At 39.2% G+C, this 15698-nt stretch overlaps 1 protein-coding gene across 3 annotated transcripts in view; it reads left to right on the top strand.

Moving 5' to 3' along the window:
• The window catches only part of GRM8 (glutamate metabotropic receptor 8), an 877877-nt gene that overhangs the window by 254032 nt on the left and 608147 nt on the right, over positions 1–15698 (top strand). Inside the window, exons 1-2 of one of the 3 annotated variants that reach the window (XM_081531193.1) lie at positions 2465–2556; positions 3345–3432. The exons of the other annotated variants lie outside the window; for them this stretch is intronic. The gene's annotated coding sequence lies outside the window, so the exon portion shown is untranslated. Of the gene's footprint in view, positions 1–2464; positions 2557–3344; positions 3433–15698 lie in introns of those variants that run through there. 3 annotated transcript variants of the gene reach the window in all.

Below are 15698 nucleotides of genomic sequence, written 5' to 3'. Positions count from 1 at the left end.
CAGTAGAAAATACCTAACAGTGACTTTCACATGGGACCGAATGTCAGAATGTATAACCACTTAGCATTGATCCAGTCTCATCACTTCATGGCAAATAGATGGGGAAACAGTGGAAACAGTGGCTAACTTTATTTTTGGGGGCTCCAAAATCACCGCAGATGGTGTTTGCAGCCATGAAATTAAAAGACGTTTACTCCTTAGAAGGAAAGTTATGACCGACCTAGACAGCATATTAAAAAGCAGAGACATTACTTTGTCAACAAAGATCCGTCTAGTCAAGGCTATGGTTTTCCCAGTAGTCATGTATGGATGTGAGAGTTGGGGCATAAAGAAAGCTGAGCATCAAAGAATTGATGCTTTTGAACTATGGTGTTGGAGAAGACTTTTGAGAGTCCCTTGGACTGCAAGGAGATCCAACCAGTCCATCCTAAAGGGGATCAGTCCTGGGTGTTCACTGGAAGGACTGATGTTGAAGCTGAAACTCCAATACTTTGGCCACCTGATGCGAAGAGCTGACTCATTGGAAAAGACCCTGATGCTGGGAAAGATTGAGGACAGGAGGAGAAGGGGACGACAGAGGATGAGATGGTTGGATGGCATCACTGACTCAATGGACATGGGTTTGGGTGGACTCCGGGAGTTGGTGATGGACAGGGAGGCCTGGTGTGCTGTGGTTCATGGGGTCACAAAGAGTTGGACACGACTGAGCGACTGAACTGAACTGAACCATTGACTGGGCTGAGTTGTTTCTCCCATAGTATGGAAAAAACGGATATTCTTCAATGTCTATTTTATTAATAAAAAGGTGAATCATCAGCAGGGATTTTTCTAATCCATCTTTATGTATATACTACAAAAAGAAGTTACTGAGATCTTTGTGGCCAAATGCTTTCAAGAAAACATAAGTGACTTTTATTTCCAATTTTTATTTCTTTATAGAGAGCGCATAACATATTTAGCCTCTTGGGAAAAACCTCTCCTAAACAATAAGCCTACTGAGTTCATGTATTAAATTTCCGAGTCATCTAGAAGCTGCTTGTAATTACGATGAAGGATTATGGTGATGTTAGTGTGTGAGTCAGTGCCCCCTCAAAATAGCAATTACATGAATGGTTCATGCCGGGAAAATATCTACAGAAGCATTAATTGGTCTAATACTTTGGGGTCTCACATATGCCCATTGGAAAAAAAAATTGGAGTCTGGAATTTTTCTCTCCTCTGTCTACTCATTTTTCAAGATTCAAAAGCATGTTCCCTTCCCTGTGGGATCCTCTTGGCAACTCCAGATATTCTTTTCCCTTTCTGAGTCTCCAGAACACTTTGTCTTATCATCATTAGAACTCTTAGGAAACTGTCTTGAAATCTGTTGTTCACCTGTTGCCCTTACAGCTCTGTGAGCTCCTCAGGGTGACACTGCTTCTTCTGCTCAACTTGAACCCTTGTACCTAGAACAGTGCTAAGAAATAGCAACTGAGTTCATGAAAGAGAGGTACAGCATGTCCTGTTTAATGAACTGGTAACTGCATCTTTTTGGAAGGTTTGGGTTGGGAGGATCTCCTGGAGAAGGAAATGGCAACCCACTCCAGTATTCTTGCTTGGGAAATCCCATGGACAGAGGAGCCTGGTGGCCTATAGTCCATAGAGTCATAAGAGTCTGACACGAGTTAGCAACTAAACCACAGCCACAACTACTTAAGTAAATTTAGGTAACATTCAGATATTGTTTGGATAGTGTCTGGATAATATATGTCTCATCCAAATGCCCAGGTTTATCATGAACACTAAGATGGAGACTGCTCATCAGCAAGGCTGTGATGGCCAAAGGTCTCCTATCACAGCTTCCAACACTCCCTCCAACCATAAATGTTTCTCATCAAAACTATTGACTGCATCTGCCTCTTGCTTTCCCATTACTTGCCATTTTAGAACATTATAGAAGAAAGTGGGAGAAGAGGCAAAAGAATTGGAAGAATGTGGATGATGAGGGCAAGAAATGAGGAACCAAGGAATTAGGTGTTTTGTCTTTGTTTTTGCCACCAGCCCACAAACTATCCTCCTATCTTATGACCTGAAGAAAGGGGATATTAATATAAGTAAAATTTTCTCTTTCAAATGGGATTTGGATGTTATTAGCTATGGGGCAAAGCAAGGAACACCCATGAAAATCAGTCTTGTGAAAACCATCACCATAAACTCTCCCGTGTAACTTTTAAATACCTCTAATTTGAGGTCTAGGAAGTTTTAGGAGACCAGGAAATAATTAGTAAAGGCTGCTGTTCTTTCCTACAGACCAGGACTGTTGACAAGAGCAAAGGAAATCTTTTAATTTCTCTCGCCCTTCCTGGGGCCAGGCTGATGAATTTAATTTGATGATATTATGCCATGACATTGTGTCAATATGCGATGATGTGTGTGATGGCACAGCGTCATCACGTGGTGACGCAACATCATGACGTAAGACGTCACAACGGCCAATTAAAGACATGACTCCAGGAAGGTTTTCAAATTGAGCAACAAATCTACAATTATTTGACTCAGGACTTGGGTTATAAAGTGGTGAGGCAACCAAACTGTAAATTACAGATTAGAAAATGCTTCTTTGCATGAATTATGGCTCTTTTTTATTTGTTTATGGCTCCTTCCAGAAATTGTAGCCCCTGTTCTTTGCAAGGCAGGTTTAAAATAAAAAGTATAATTTTGTTTAATAAACTGCTCCTGTCAGAGGTTGTACTTATATTAGTTTTCTTTTGTCTGTGGAATATGAGCTGGTGCTAAAATTAAATATAATTTTAGAATAAGATTAAGAAAATAGAATCTACTCTTAATTTGCATAGTTGTTAAAATTATTTAGTACCTTATAGAGCTCTGAATAAAATGATTTATAATTGAATTATAATTTATAATTGAAATTGTACCTAATAACTTTTGTAGGCATACATTTCATAATAATAATCTTGCACTGAGAGTCTAATATTATGAAACTGTTAAAAAGGAGAAATGAATTGTAAAATAGTATGTGTGTGTATATGTGATATCTTAGGTGAGCTTTTATCTATTTTGTGCCACAATTCTACCATTTTAAAAATGAAGATAATGCATTTTTTCCTGATTTTTATAGGGATATTGTATGGGCAAATTATATGCTGTATGTGAATGTTCCTTGTGCTCTTGGAACAAATGTTGTTATATAAATCTAGGGTACTGTTAAACACCTTCTCTGGGTCTATATAGACTCTACTTATGAACTTGAAATCAAATAGGGAAAATTTTGGTGAGTTAAAACTAAGATGGGTTTCACATTTGATACTTCATCTTGACTTTTTCCCTGAACACTTCATTTATAGATTTATGTGTCTGGAAATGAATTAGATTTTGAAGTAGAGAAGATAAGTGATATGCACAAGATTTTGCTTCTGATCTTTTAGCGTTTTGGTAAGTCTTTCTGTAAATGTGGATTCAAGGTGTACGTTTTTCACTGGTGAAAGGACCTTTACAACCCACATCAAGGAAAATGTAATTTGAGCAAAAGTTCAGAATTCCTTCATTCTCATGTAGCTTTGGCAATTCACAATCCAGAAAGTACTGAAAAAGGCTGAAGTGCTACAGGATTCTTTGCTACTTCTAATTTCAGTAGTGAAATGAAGTTTTATTTGTTGTCTTAAAATTCATACTTGCTTCATCACTCCTTCTGGAACTCCAGTAAAAATGGACCCAAATTCCGCGCCTTCTGAAAGTGATACATGACTTCTTGATGGCGTTTGAAATGGTGGCTGATTACTGTTGAATATTCAAGCTCCACTGGTTGGCCGCTCACATCTGCAGCAGAGAAAAACAATTAGCAAATTTGTGAATTAGCTTTGGTTTACACATTCAACAAGCAAAGTAATTCTTTATAACTTTAACCAACAGGCTGTGTCTTGATTACAGGATCTTGGTGCTCATTAATAAAGAGAGTTATTTTTAGATCTTGCCAGTGCATATGCATTTTGTTTGCTTGCAGCCTTTTGTATTCGCTGTGAGGTACCAATCTCCAGGACCGCCAACATAGTCTGTAGGGCTCAGTGTTAAAAAATTACCAAGACTTTACTCTATAGCACAGGAACTATACTTGATATCTTATAGCCTCTCCTGGAAAAGAATCTGAAAAAATATAGGTGTTAACTGAAGTACTTTGCTCTACACCTGGAGCTTATACAATATTGTAAATCAACTTAAATAAAAAATTACACAGCTTTCAAGACATTGACAGCAGAGCATTCAAGCAAGTGTGCAGCCATTTTGAGCTCAAGGCCACCCTAAGCACAGGGCCTTCTGCAAGTACATGTGGCATTACCATGCGGCTCTGCCAGTCATGCTTTTGCACAGCTTTCGGTCCTGTGTGCAGACTCACGGTTTCTATCATTTATGGCCAGTTTGTCTGTGATCTCTCTCGCTTCTGTTGGATCCTTTAATTGTAAGTTTCAGACTGTTTATAATACTCACTTTTATCTCTCTCTAGATTATAATTACTTTGTTTTGGTTAATAAGGGTCTATCCTCATTTCTTGCTTATCTGTAATCAAGAAGAACTCAAAGTCACATATCATCAAAAAAAGCCTCGTAATAAACTGAATTAATGAGGCTTAATTTAAACTTGGGAAATGCCCAGTTCACATGAAAGCTGGATTTTTTAGCATTATAAAAATTGTTATTTTCAACTTTGTACAATATTTAGCATAAGTGCTGCTAACAAGTATAAAGTATTTTCAACTGATAAGTCCAACCTGACTTGAGGTGAGGAATGGATCATTAAGAAATTGGAAAGATTTATTTATACAGAAATCAAAAACTATTTTTAATGATGTGTTTTCTTGACTTTAGATGTAAGCCGTGCTTTCCTACCAAAGTCTTGTTTACACTAGCAGTTTTCTTTGCAAACATGTTTTCCCCTAGAGGGTGGCTCAGAGATGGCACATTTTGATTCTGTTCCTCTCTGAATTACAAATTCCAAATAGTAGAACCTGGTCTCGTGAGAGTTTGTTGTTCATTCCGTTTTGACAAGAATCATCTTTTCTTTATGTATGTGTATATACGTATTTGGGAAGTAGGTGGGTAGCAGATTTAAACTTCAAACCATATCTTGCTGAGACTATTGATAACAAGAGTGAGTCTTTAACAGTCTTTTTTTTTTTCAGGTAACTTGTAGACTGTTAATTCATTTTCCTTCAGATTTTCATGAGGTTCCAAGATTCACTGAGATGACTCTCACTGATGGGTTCCCCTGTACAGTATCCCACCGATAGCCTTCTCAGTCTGTCTAGCATGAAGAAACTCACAATTTCATCATCCTGTATGTAAATTTCCTTGTTATGTCAAGCTGCAATCTGTTTTCTTTGAACCTCTTAATTCTTATTTGACCTCTCTGGGTCCTTCAGAGTATTAAAGATGGCTATCATATCCTTCTTTCCTCCAGCCTAAACAGATTTTTGAAAATAATTATTATTACTTTTTAAAATGTCTCTTCATCTGACATGGGACTCTTTCTGTTGAGAAACTGAATGTCCATGTTGTCCACTTTTAAGTTCCAACACCACTTTGTATCTTTAAGATTCAACATCAAAATCCACATGCAAGATGGAAGTAAATTACCAGAGCCAAGAAGAGCAAGCCTATGGCTTTACTTCTATGAGATACCTTTCTTATATTCTGTTATTGCAGAAATGGCTTATTTCTTTTATTGCTAAGGGTGGCCCCAGATTTTGGGTAGTCATCTTGTGGATTCATACTGAATTTACTGTCAACCAAAGTTCCTAGGTCTCTTTTATGGTAGGTGACAAACCATTTTTAAAAATCATCCTGTACTTAAGAAGTTTATTTTTTTGGATCTTAAACTTATCTCTGTTAAATTTCAATTTGTTTTGACTTGACTCATCGCTTCACCCTGTCAAGTCTATTTTGGCTTATATAATCCATTTATTATCCCACTCAATTTTTTGTCATTTTCACCTTTTAGGACCTTGCTGTCTGTTCATCAAAGCCTCTGGTAATATTTGGGAATAGAAAAAGGTTAAGGACAGAACCCTGCAGCATGATTCTTTGTCCAGGTTGAGATTCTTTTCTTAATCTGAATATAGCTGTTGATCCAATTACTAGTTGTCCTAACATTCAATCTACGTTTCTCCGTCTACTTCATTTGGGTATGAAAGCCTCTGCCAGATGTTTTGCTGTAATCCAGGGCACATTATTGGCTACATTTTCTGACCAGAGTACTAGTCCTGTCAAAGAAAGTTATGAAGTTAGAATACATAATGTATTAAGAAGCTTGGTGAAGACAAAATAGGTACCACAGGTAATTCACAAAGTCAATCACCCATAGGGTAGTAAAAGCCAACTGTATTTATCTCCGTGAAAATAGGGTTTGGGTGGGTCCCAATAACTAATTCTTGTTCTAGGCTCCATTATTTTAGTTTTGTTTTTCATCACCAGAGAGGCATATCCTCATGACAATGAATAATAGAAGATGTCAGGGAAGTATTTGAGTAAGAAATATGAAGTTGTAGGTCAATGTTGAATGGAGGTTAGAAGCTGCTAGAGTGAAATACAAGGTGAAGTTCTTAAAAAGCTTATTTAGCTTATGTACCAAGCACATGTCTATCTTTGGGGTATTAGTATTTTCACTTAAATGGACTAAGAGATTTAGAATCCTGACTGGTATTTGATAGTACTGTGATCTATATCAGATAGGTAGTATCTGCCTCTCAGAGCTGCTGTAAGGATTAATGAAAAGTTGTCATAAGTACCTAACATAGTCCCTGTTATAATACAAGCTTAATAATTTATCCTATTAATTAATTTAGTAAGCCTTAATTATATGCTATCATGTAATAGAGACTGGGCAATCTTTTGCACGATAACTGAGCAGTGTATATTTTTCCCATCTGAAATATATACATTTTGTGTAAGTAGATATGTATACACACTGCATTGGCTCTAGCTGTAGTCTGCATGATTCGTTACTGATTTTTTCATTGTTCAGCCAAAAAGTTTGAAAACTTAGACTGAGACTGTATATACAAGGCCAGATTTGTTTGGTCATTCCATGGAACCAATGGGTTTCAGAGATTGGAGGGACCTTACAAATAACAAAGTCCAACTTTTTCATATCAGAGATTAGGAAACTGAGGCCAAGAGATAATTTCTTAAGACTATTACATCCTAGAGCTAAAATCAGATTTGCTTGTTTTTGCCTCATATTCCTAGTTAGTCAACATTAGTTATGTGTCCTACCATATCACATGGAGCAGATGCTTCAAAAGGGGCCTGAAACCCTCAAACATGTGATTTGGTGTCACAAACCCCAAAAAGGAAAATGTGATTTCAACCTGGCCTGCTGATTTGGATATGCAAATTAGCAAAACTTAAAAAATGACAAATCTTGGTGGTGAGTATACTTTTTGTGTATTTGAAATCTTTTATAATAAATAATAAATTAGTTGAAATTGATCATTCTTTGTAGGCATAGTTCATCAATATTATGGTGTCTATGTTCCAACAATGTTGATCACATTTAAAGTATCAATAAAAAAACCTGTTTGGAAAGGGAATTGCTCTTCAAAGCATAACTTGAAGGAAGTGCAAAAGAATCCATGGAAAATGAGAAGCTAAGTTTTCCTTTGTGGAAAAAGTCATCTAGTTAGTTGTGTTGGGTCATATCTGATATCAAAGTGGGGGATAAGGAGGTGGAAGTGATACCCAAAGAATGGGGATAAGACCTATAAAAGGATGTGTGGATACCAGGGGGGAAAGAGGGCATTGGATGAATTGGGAGATTGGAATTGACATATATACACTACTATGTGTAAAACAGATAACTAATGAGAACCTACTGTATAGAACAGGGAACTCTACTTAGTGTTCCATGGTGACCTAAACTGGAAGAGAATCCAAAAAAGAGGGGATATATGTATAGATAATTTACTTTTCTCTACAGCACAAACTAACACAACATTTTAAAATAACTATACTACAATAAAAATTAATTAACAAATAAAACACATTATACCACCTTAAAAAAAAAAAAAAGACTAGGGCTAAAGCAGTGAATTGTCACTGTAATGTTAATTCAAAATTGCCTTCCACTCAGTGAAATCCATGCTTAGGGATAAGATTCTCCTTCAAGAAAAGGTTGCTTACAAATTCAAGGTCATTTTCTAAATCTCACACAGCTTGTCTGTGTGCCAGAAGTTTTTGGTTTTATTTTTATTCTTTTTACCTTAAAAATACATCTAAGAACATAGGTTCTCTGCTGCCCGCTTTGTGATATGTTATTACTGCCCATCCCAGTTGTGGGGCCATTGTAAACAGGGGACTATTAAGGCGGACAGCTGGACAGTGACCAAGATCTGAGGAGATTGCAGTCTATGTGTGGAGACTGAAATGGCAAGGGGCTGGGGATTTTCTCTTTGAGGACAAAAATAGATCATAGAGGATGAATTCACCCTTCTCTATTTTGCAAAATGAGGAAACTGAGGGCCCAAGAGAGAAAAATAATCTGCCCAGTACCAAAGATCTGTTATCAGAGTTGGCCTTAAAACTGAGATAATTTCATAGCAGATTCCAACTGATTTTTTTTTTCTTATTAATTTTTTTTTGCCACACCATGAGTCATGTAGAATCTTAGTTCCCAAAACAGGGATTGAACCCATTCCGCCTGCAGTGGAAGCATGGTGTTCTAACCACTGAACCACCAGGGAAGTCCTGTTATCAATTTTTGAATGAACAATTTCATGTATACAGAAAAGTATGAAAATTAATATTAAAAAACACCAGGTTATCCATTCCCCCCATGTCAAATTTAACTTACTGTTATATTCTCTTTAGATTTTTTGTTAAGAATTAAAATTGTTGAGGCCTTATTAACATACATCCCTGATCTGCTTTCCTTTTATCATCCTTTTCCAGAGCTAAGCCCTGCCCTGACTCATCCTGCTTCTCATCCCTCTAGGCTTCCCTGGTGGCTCAGATGGTCAAGAATCTGCCTGCAGTGCAGGAGACCCAGCTTCAGTCCCTGGGTTGGAAGATCCCCTGGAGAAGGGAATGGCAACCCACTCCAGTATTCTGGCTTGTTTATAATGGACAGAGGAACCTGGTGGGCTATAGTCCATGGGTCGCAAAGAGTCACACACGACTGAGTGACTAACACAGGTCATCCCTCTGCATGTCCTTATGATTTTACTTCACATAGACATGCCACACACAATACCCAATGTTATTCAGCATGTTGCAAACATTGAATATAAATAATAATGAACATTATCAAATATATAAAGTTTGATAGTAAACATTATCAAATTCTATACATTTTTCGGCAACCTGTTTTTTTGGCTCAACATGATGTTTTTGAGATTTCTCCGTGTTAAAATCTGTAGCTCCAGTTAATTCATTGTAACTGTGAAAGGCATTCCAGTGTGCAAACATGCCATGATATCCAGGTGAGTCCTGATTTTCAAGTTTTGAGAGATGAAGCCACAGAGATCATTCATCTGTATCTCCTTTTGCACTGATGTGAGTTTCTATAGGTCAGAGTTGCCCTGCTGGTGGGCCTGTGAGAGGGTAATAGAGAGCTGCTCAAGCCACACTACTGAACAGGGTTGGGACTGGTGACTTCAGGTAACTAGCAGCTTCATCTTCTTAACACGGGGGTACAGTACAGATACCATCACTTTCTATGCTGGCATGAGATGTGAAAAGGTTGGGAAGAACTGTATTAAAACAGTGGTTCTCAAACATTAGCATATATCAGAATCATGTTGAGACCTTGTTAAACTGACTGCTGGCCCCTCCCACTACTGAATTTCTGATTCAGTAGGTTTATAGTGGGACCCATGTATTTGCAGTCTAACAAAATCCCAAGAGACATTAATGCTCCTGGTCTGGGTTCCACATTTGAGAGCTGCTAGGGTATATATTTAGAAACTGAATGTGTGTGTGCTCAGTCACTTCAGTTATGTCTGACTTTGCGACCCTATGGACTGTAGCCCGGCAGGTTTCTCTGTCCATGGGATTCTCCAGGCAAGAATTCTGGAGTGGGTTGCCATTTCCTCCTCCAGGGAATCTTCCCATCCCTGGGATCGAACCTGCATCTCCTGCATCTTCTGCACTGACAGGCAGATTCTGTTACCACTGAGCCACCTGGGAAGCCCCTTAGGAATTGAATAAGAAGTTCCAATTGATCATTCAGATTCCTTTGCAGTATTGCAAAATATTTGATCATGTTAGTATATAACCTAGTATATAACCTAGGATAAAATTTAAAAATAGAAATGATATGACTGTATAATCAAATAACTTGGTATTTGCAAGCTTTTGTGTGAAAGGATGATGAAGAGCATTTAATCATGCTCAGAAACAACTTCCCTTTAACTACAAATTCTATATTCCCTTTTGGATGTTTGAAACCAGGAAGAAGGCTTTAAAAAGACAATTGAATGAGAAAAGCAGTCCTCCCTTCCTTCCCCTGTTATCTTTATTGTGTAATCAATAGGTACATCACCCATACAAGGAAGGAAAGCAAAAAGGGGAATGTTACGATTAGAACACTGTCAGATCTCAGCAAAGTTGTAATCAGAATGTTCTTCCCTGTGTACCTCCTTTGGCTCAGTTGCATTCCTCTGAGGTCTACTCCAGTTTCTATCTCTTTTGGTATTCTGAGCACCCTATTTCAGCTTGGGTGTTGAGGGGGTTTCTCACACAGCACCAAGCAATTCTCAGGATACCAGCCTATTGTCAGTTCAGTTCAAATCTGACACTATCAACCTGGAGATAGATTCACATTTTACATGCTAAGGGCTCAGTCTCATGACTAAATCACTCCACCAGCCCCCATTTCAGACATCAGTTGCAAGCCCCGGTTGTTACCTGTACTTCTGACCAACTGGCTATAGATTAGAGATACCCACAACTTCTTCCTCCTTGGGTTTCATTACTTTGCTAGAGTGGCTCATAAAACTCAGAGAAACATTTTACTTACTAGATTACTGGTTTATTATTAAAGATTATAACTCAGGAACAGTCAGATGGAAAAAGATGCATAGGGCAAGACATGGAGAAAGGGCAAGGGACATCCATACTCTCTCCAAGTGCACCATGCTACCCAAATCTCCATGTGTCCACCACCCTGGCAGCTCTCCAAACCCCATCCTTTTTGGGTTTTTATGGTGGCTTTATTACATAGTCATAATTGACTTAATTCATTGGCCATTGGTGATTGAACTCAATCTCCAGCCCCTCTTCCCTCCCCAGCGGTCAGGAGATGGGGCTGCAAGTTCCGACCCTTTCATCACTTGGTTGGCCGGCCATGCTGGCAACACATTTTTAGGTACTTTCCTAAAGTCACTTTATTGACGTAACAAAAGACACCTTGATTGCTCTCATCACTCAGGAAATTACAAGGGTTTTTGGAACTCTGTGCCAGAAATGGGGATGAAGACCAAATACATATTTCTGGTTATAAATTACAGTTGCACCCTGTTCTCCTCCTGCACTGCATCCAGTGCTCAGGCTGCTTTGGTAGGTTCTGTCTTCAGAACTTTCCTCTTTTCAGAACTTTCCCCTGGTCTTCTCAAGACATTTGTCTCTCTTCTTCTGCAAGGATGACACTCTTCTTATACCTTCAGTAAGAAGAGGTCAATGAAATAAAATCTTTCACAGGCAACAATTCAGGCTGGTAGAGAGAAGTGGTGCTGAAATAGATGTTCATCCTGACTTTCCTTCACTCCTAAAGGATACTTGGCATAGACCCACAGCTGGGGTGAAGAAGCACCGCTACGTGTCTCCCATCTTCGTTGAGTGGCCCTTACATCCACTCACCTGGAAAATGAGGGCTCATCATTGCTTCTTCTTGCTTGTCCCCCCTACACAGTCCCTACTGATTTGAATCTGTCACCTTTGTCCACCATCCTGCCCCTGGCTCCATCCACGTCCCACAGCCTCTCCTCTGGATGATTAGACAGGCTCCTAAGTGCTCTTCATTCCTGTTCTCTCTTCTGATTTATTCTTCACAGAGTAGCTGGAGTGACCTTTAAATAACGAGAACTAGATGTGTCACTCCATGGCTAAAATCCCCCCTAGTGGCTTCTCTTTGCTCTTAGAGTTAAATCTAAACTTTTAGCCTGACCTGACTTGGCCCCTGCTGGTCTCCAGCTCCACCGCCCGCAGTCCCCACCCTATCCTGGTTTCCAGAAAGCACACCAGACTTCTCGCTCTTTTTCCCCTAAGCCATTGGATTCACTCCTGTATCAAGCCCTTACACAGATTCTTTTCTTTATTTGAAAAGTCCTCTCCTCCTCCACCTCTTTGTGCTGCTTCTTGCTCAGTTGTCTTCAGTGGAGCCAAAGCATCACTTCTGAAGGCAGGCTTCCCTGAACATCCCTTTCCCATCATGCTGGGTTTGGTCCATGTTAAGAGCAGCCCTGTATCCTCCCTATTACTTCATGGCAGTGCCCCTAATACTTCCAATTATATATTGGTTTGGCCAAAAATTTGTTCAGGGTTTTCCATAAGATCTTACAGAAAACCCAAATGATCTTTTCAGTCAACCCAATATTTATTGTTAGGTCCCCCTTCAGGATTGTAAGCTTAATGAGGGCAGGGGTCCTGGCCTTTTTATTCTCAACAATGAATCCCCAGGGCCTAAGATCATTCTTAGGGAATATTCAGTAATTGCAAAAAATGTCTGTGGCTGATTGATTTAAATTCTTGGGACTTCCCTGGTGGTCCAGTGGCTAGGACCCTGCACTCCCAATGCAGGGGGCCCGGGTTCAATCCCTTGTTAGGGAAATAGATCCCACATGCTGCAACTAAGACCCAGTGCAACCCATATATTGATTGTTCATACATACACAGACACATCCAGACCCAATTTGAATTTTTCAACATTATTTACCTGTAAACCTGAGCCAATGTGGCTGGTTTAAAAACTCAACAGCAAGTGACTAGAGATCAAATTTGCATGAATTATGTTCATGTTGTTTATGTTTTATGTTGAGTAGCTGGAGCCACCCAATTTGTCACTGAAGAAAGTGAGTGAAAGTTGCTCAGTTGTATTTGACTCTTTGTGACCCATGGACTGTCACTTGCCAGGCTCTTCTGTCCATGGAATTCTCCAGACATGCATACTGGAGCAGGTAGCCATTCCCTTCTCCAGGGGATCTTCCCCACCCAGGAATTTAATCCAGGTCTCCCACATTGCAGGTGGATTTTTTACTATCTGATCCACCAGGGAAGCTGAAGAGAAAGTGGAAACATTTCATTAGTAAACCTTTCTGTCTGACTATCTTTCTTATCAGTAATATCACAGAAGACAGCATTTCCAGACTGCCAGATGGGATTTGAACTGGGGAAGGTACCTGTCAGTCAGCAGATTTTACAAAGAAGAATCAGCACTCAAGTGGTGAAATGAATTTTAAAGAACACAATCTGAGACTCTGTAAGGGGCATAGGAACATAATCTTGTGCTTCTCATTTCTAGGGCTAGAGTAAATAAATGTCCAGGTCCTGAAGTTTATTTGTATCAAACTAATACATGAAAATCTGGGTTTATTTCTTCAATAAGTGAATCAAGAATAAAATCTAGAAATTTAGATCTATAACATCCAAGCAGTATTTAAAAAGAAATATGATTTATTTAAAAGGTTATGAGTCAAAAATAATCTATGATTAATCTAAAATCATGAACTCTGGAAATAATTGTGTCCTATATTATATGCAGTTATTCATGAAGTGCTTTCATATAGTGAAGTCCAGGTTGGTCTGACTCCAGACACCACTCTTTGATGTTGGACAGACTGCAGGTTTAAATCAACTCTGCTTTCTAGTAGCTGTGTGACCTGGCAGTTATCTTTTTTTTTTTTTGGTCTTAGTTTCCTCATCCATGAAAAGATATGAGTTATCACATAAAAACATAATAAGAATCATCATCTCATCCATGTAATCCTTAGGATTAAATGACACAAACTCTGGGGATTAAATAACAGGACCTCTCCCTCAGTATTATAATGGCCTCTAGGATAGCCTTGCAGCTTCTACTATGGTCCTCACCTTAATAGCCAGAGTGATTCTTTTAAAAAATCAGCCAGAAGACTTAATTCTACTCACAATCCTGTAGTGGCTCCTCATTTCCATCAGAGTAAGGCCTACTGTGGTCGCAGAACTGGAAAAGATCAGTTTTCATTCCAATCCCGAAGAAGAACAATGCCAAAGAATGTTCAAACTACCATACAATTGCGCTCATTTCGCATGCTAGCAAGGGAATGCTCAAAATCCTTCAAGCTAGGCTTCAGCAGTTTGTGAAATGAGAACTTCCAGATCTACAAGCTGAATTTAGAAAAGGCAGAGGAACCAGAGATAAAACTTCCAATCCACACTGGATCATAGGGAAAGCAAGGGAATTCCAGAAAAACACCTTCTTCTGCTTCATTGACTACACGAAAGTCTTTGACCGTATGGATCACAACAATCTGTGGAAAATTTTTAAAGAGATGGGAACGCTAGACCACCTTACCTGTCTCCTGATAAACCTGTATGTAGGTCAAGAAGCAACAGTTAGAACTGGACATGGAATAACTGACTGGTTCAAAATTGGGAAACAAGTACAACAAGGCTCTATATTGTCACCTTGTTATTTAACTTCTATGTAGAGTACATCATGTGAAATTCTGGGCTGGATGAATCATAAGCTGGAATCAAGATTTCCAGGAGAAAATATCAACAACCTCAGATATGCAGATGATACCATTCTAATGGCAGAAAGTGAAGAGGAACTAGAGAGTCTCTTGATGAGGGTGAAAGAGGATAGTGAAAAAACTGGCTTAAAACTCAACATTCAAAAAACAAAGATCATGGCCTCCTGTCTCCACTTCACGGCAAGTAGAAGGGGGAAAAGTGGAAGCAGTGACAGGTTTTATTTTCTTCTCCGAAATCACTGTGGACAGTGACTGCAGCCATGAAATTAGAAGACGCTAGCTCCTTGGAAGGAAAACTATGACAAACTGAGACAGTGTGTTAAAAAGTAGAAACATCACTTTGTCAGCAAAGGTCTGTATAGTTGAAGCTCTTGTTTTTCTAGTAGTCATGTACAGATGTGAGAGTTGGACCATAAAGAAGGCTGAGTGCTGAAGAATTGATGCTTTTGAATTGTGGTCCTAGAGAAGACTCTTGAGAGTCCCTTGGACTGCAAGGAGATCAAACCAGTTAATTCTAAAGGAAATCAACTCTGGATATTCATTGGAAGGACTGGTGCTAAAGCTGAAGCTACAATATTTTGGCCACCTGATGCAAAGAACTGACTCATTGGAAAAGACCCTGATGCTGGGAATGATTGAGGGCAGGAGGAGAAGGGGGTGACAGAGGATGAGATGACCAGGTTTGGATCACCCACTCAATGGACATGAGTTTGAGCAAACTCTGGGAGAGAGTGAAGGACAGGGAAGACTGGTGTGCTGCAGTCCATGGGGTCACAAAAAGTTGGACACAACTTAGGGACTGAACAACAACAAGGCCCTACCAGGGCCTCCAACATTTGGCCCCTATAAGCTCTCTGGTCTCGTCTCCTTTCTGGTTCATCTGTCCTGGCAGCACTGGCTTCCTTGGTGTACCCTGAACACACTAGGAACACTGGCCATGGGCCTTTGGGATCCCTCTACCTCCTTCAGGGCTTTGTTC

The sequence above is a fragment of the Giraffa tippelskirchi genome, chromosome 10, assembly GCF_054371585.1.
Source record: "Giraffa tippelskirchi isolate mGirTip1 chromosome 10, T2T-mGirTip1v1.2.pri, whole genome shotgun sequence".
Classification (NCBI taxonomy): Eukaryota; Metazoa; Chordata; class Mammalia; order Artiodactyla; family Giraffidae; genus Giraffa; species Giraffa tippelskirchi.
This window is presented reverse-complemented; position numbering and strand designations above follow the sequence as displayed.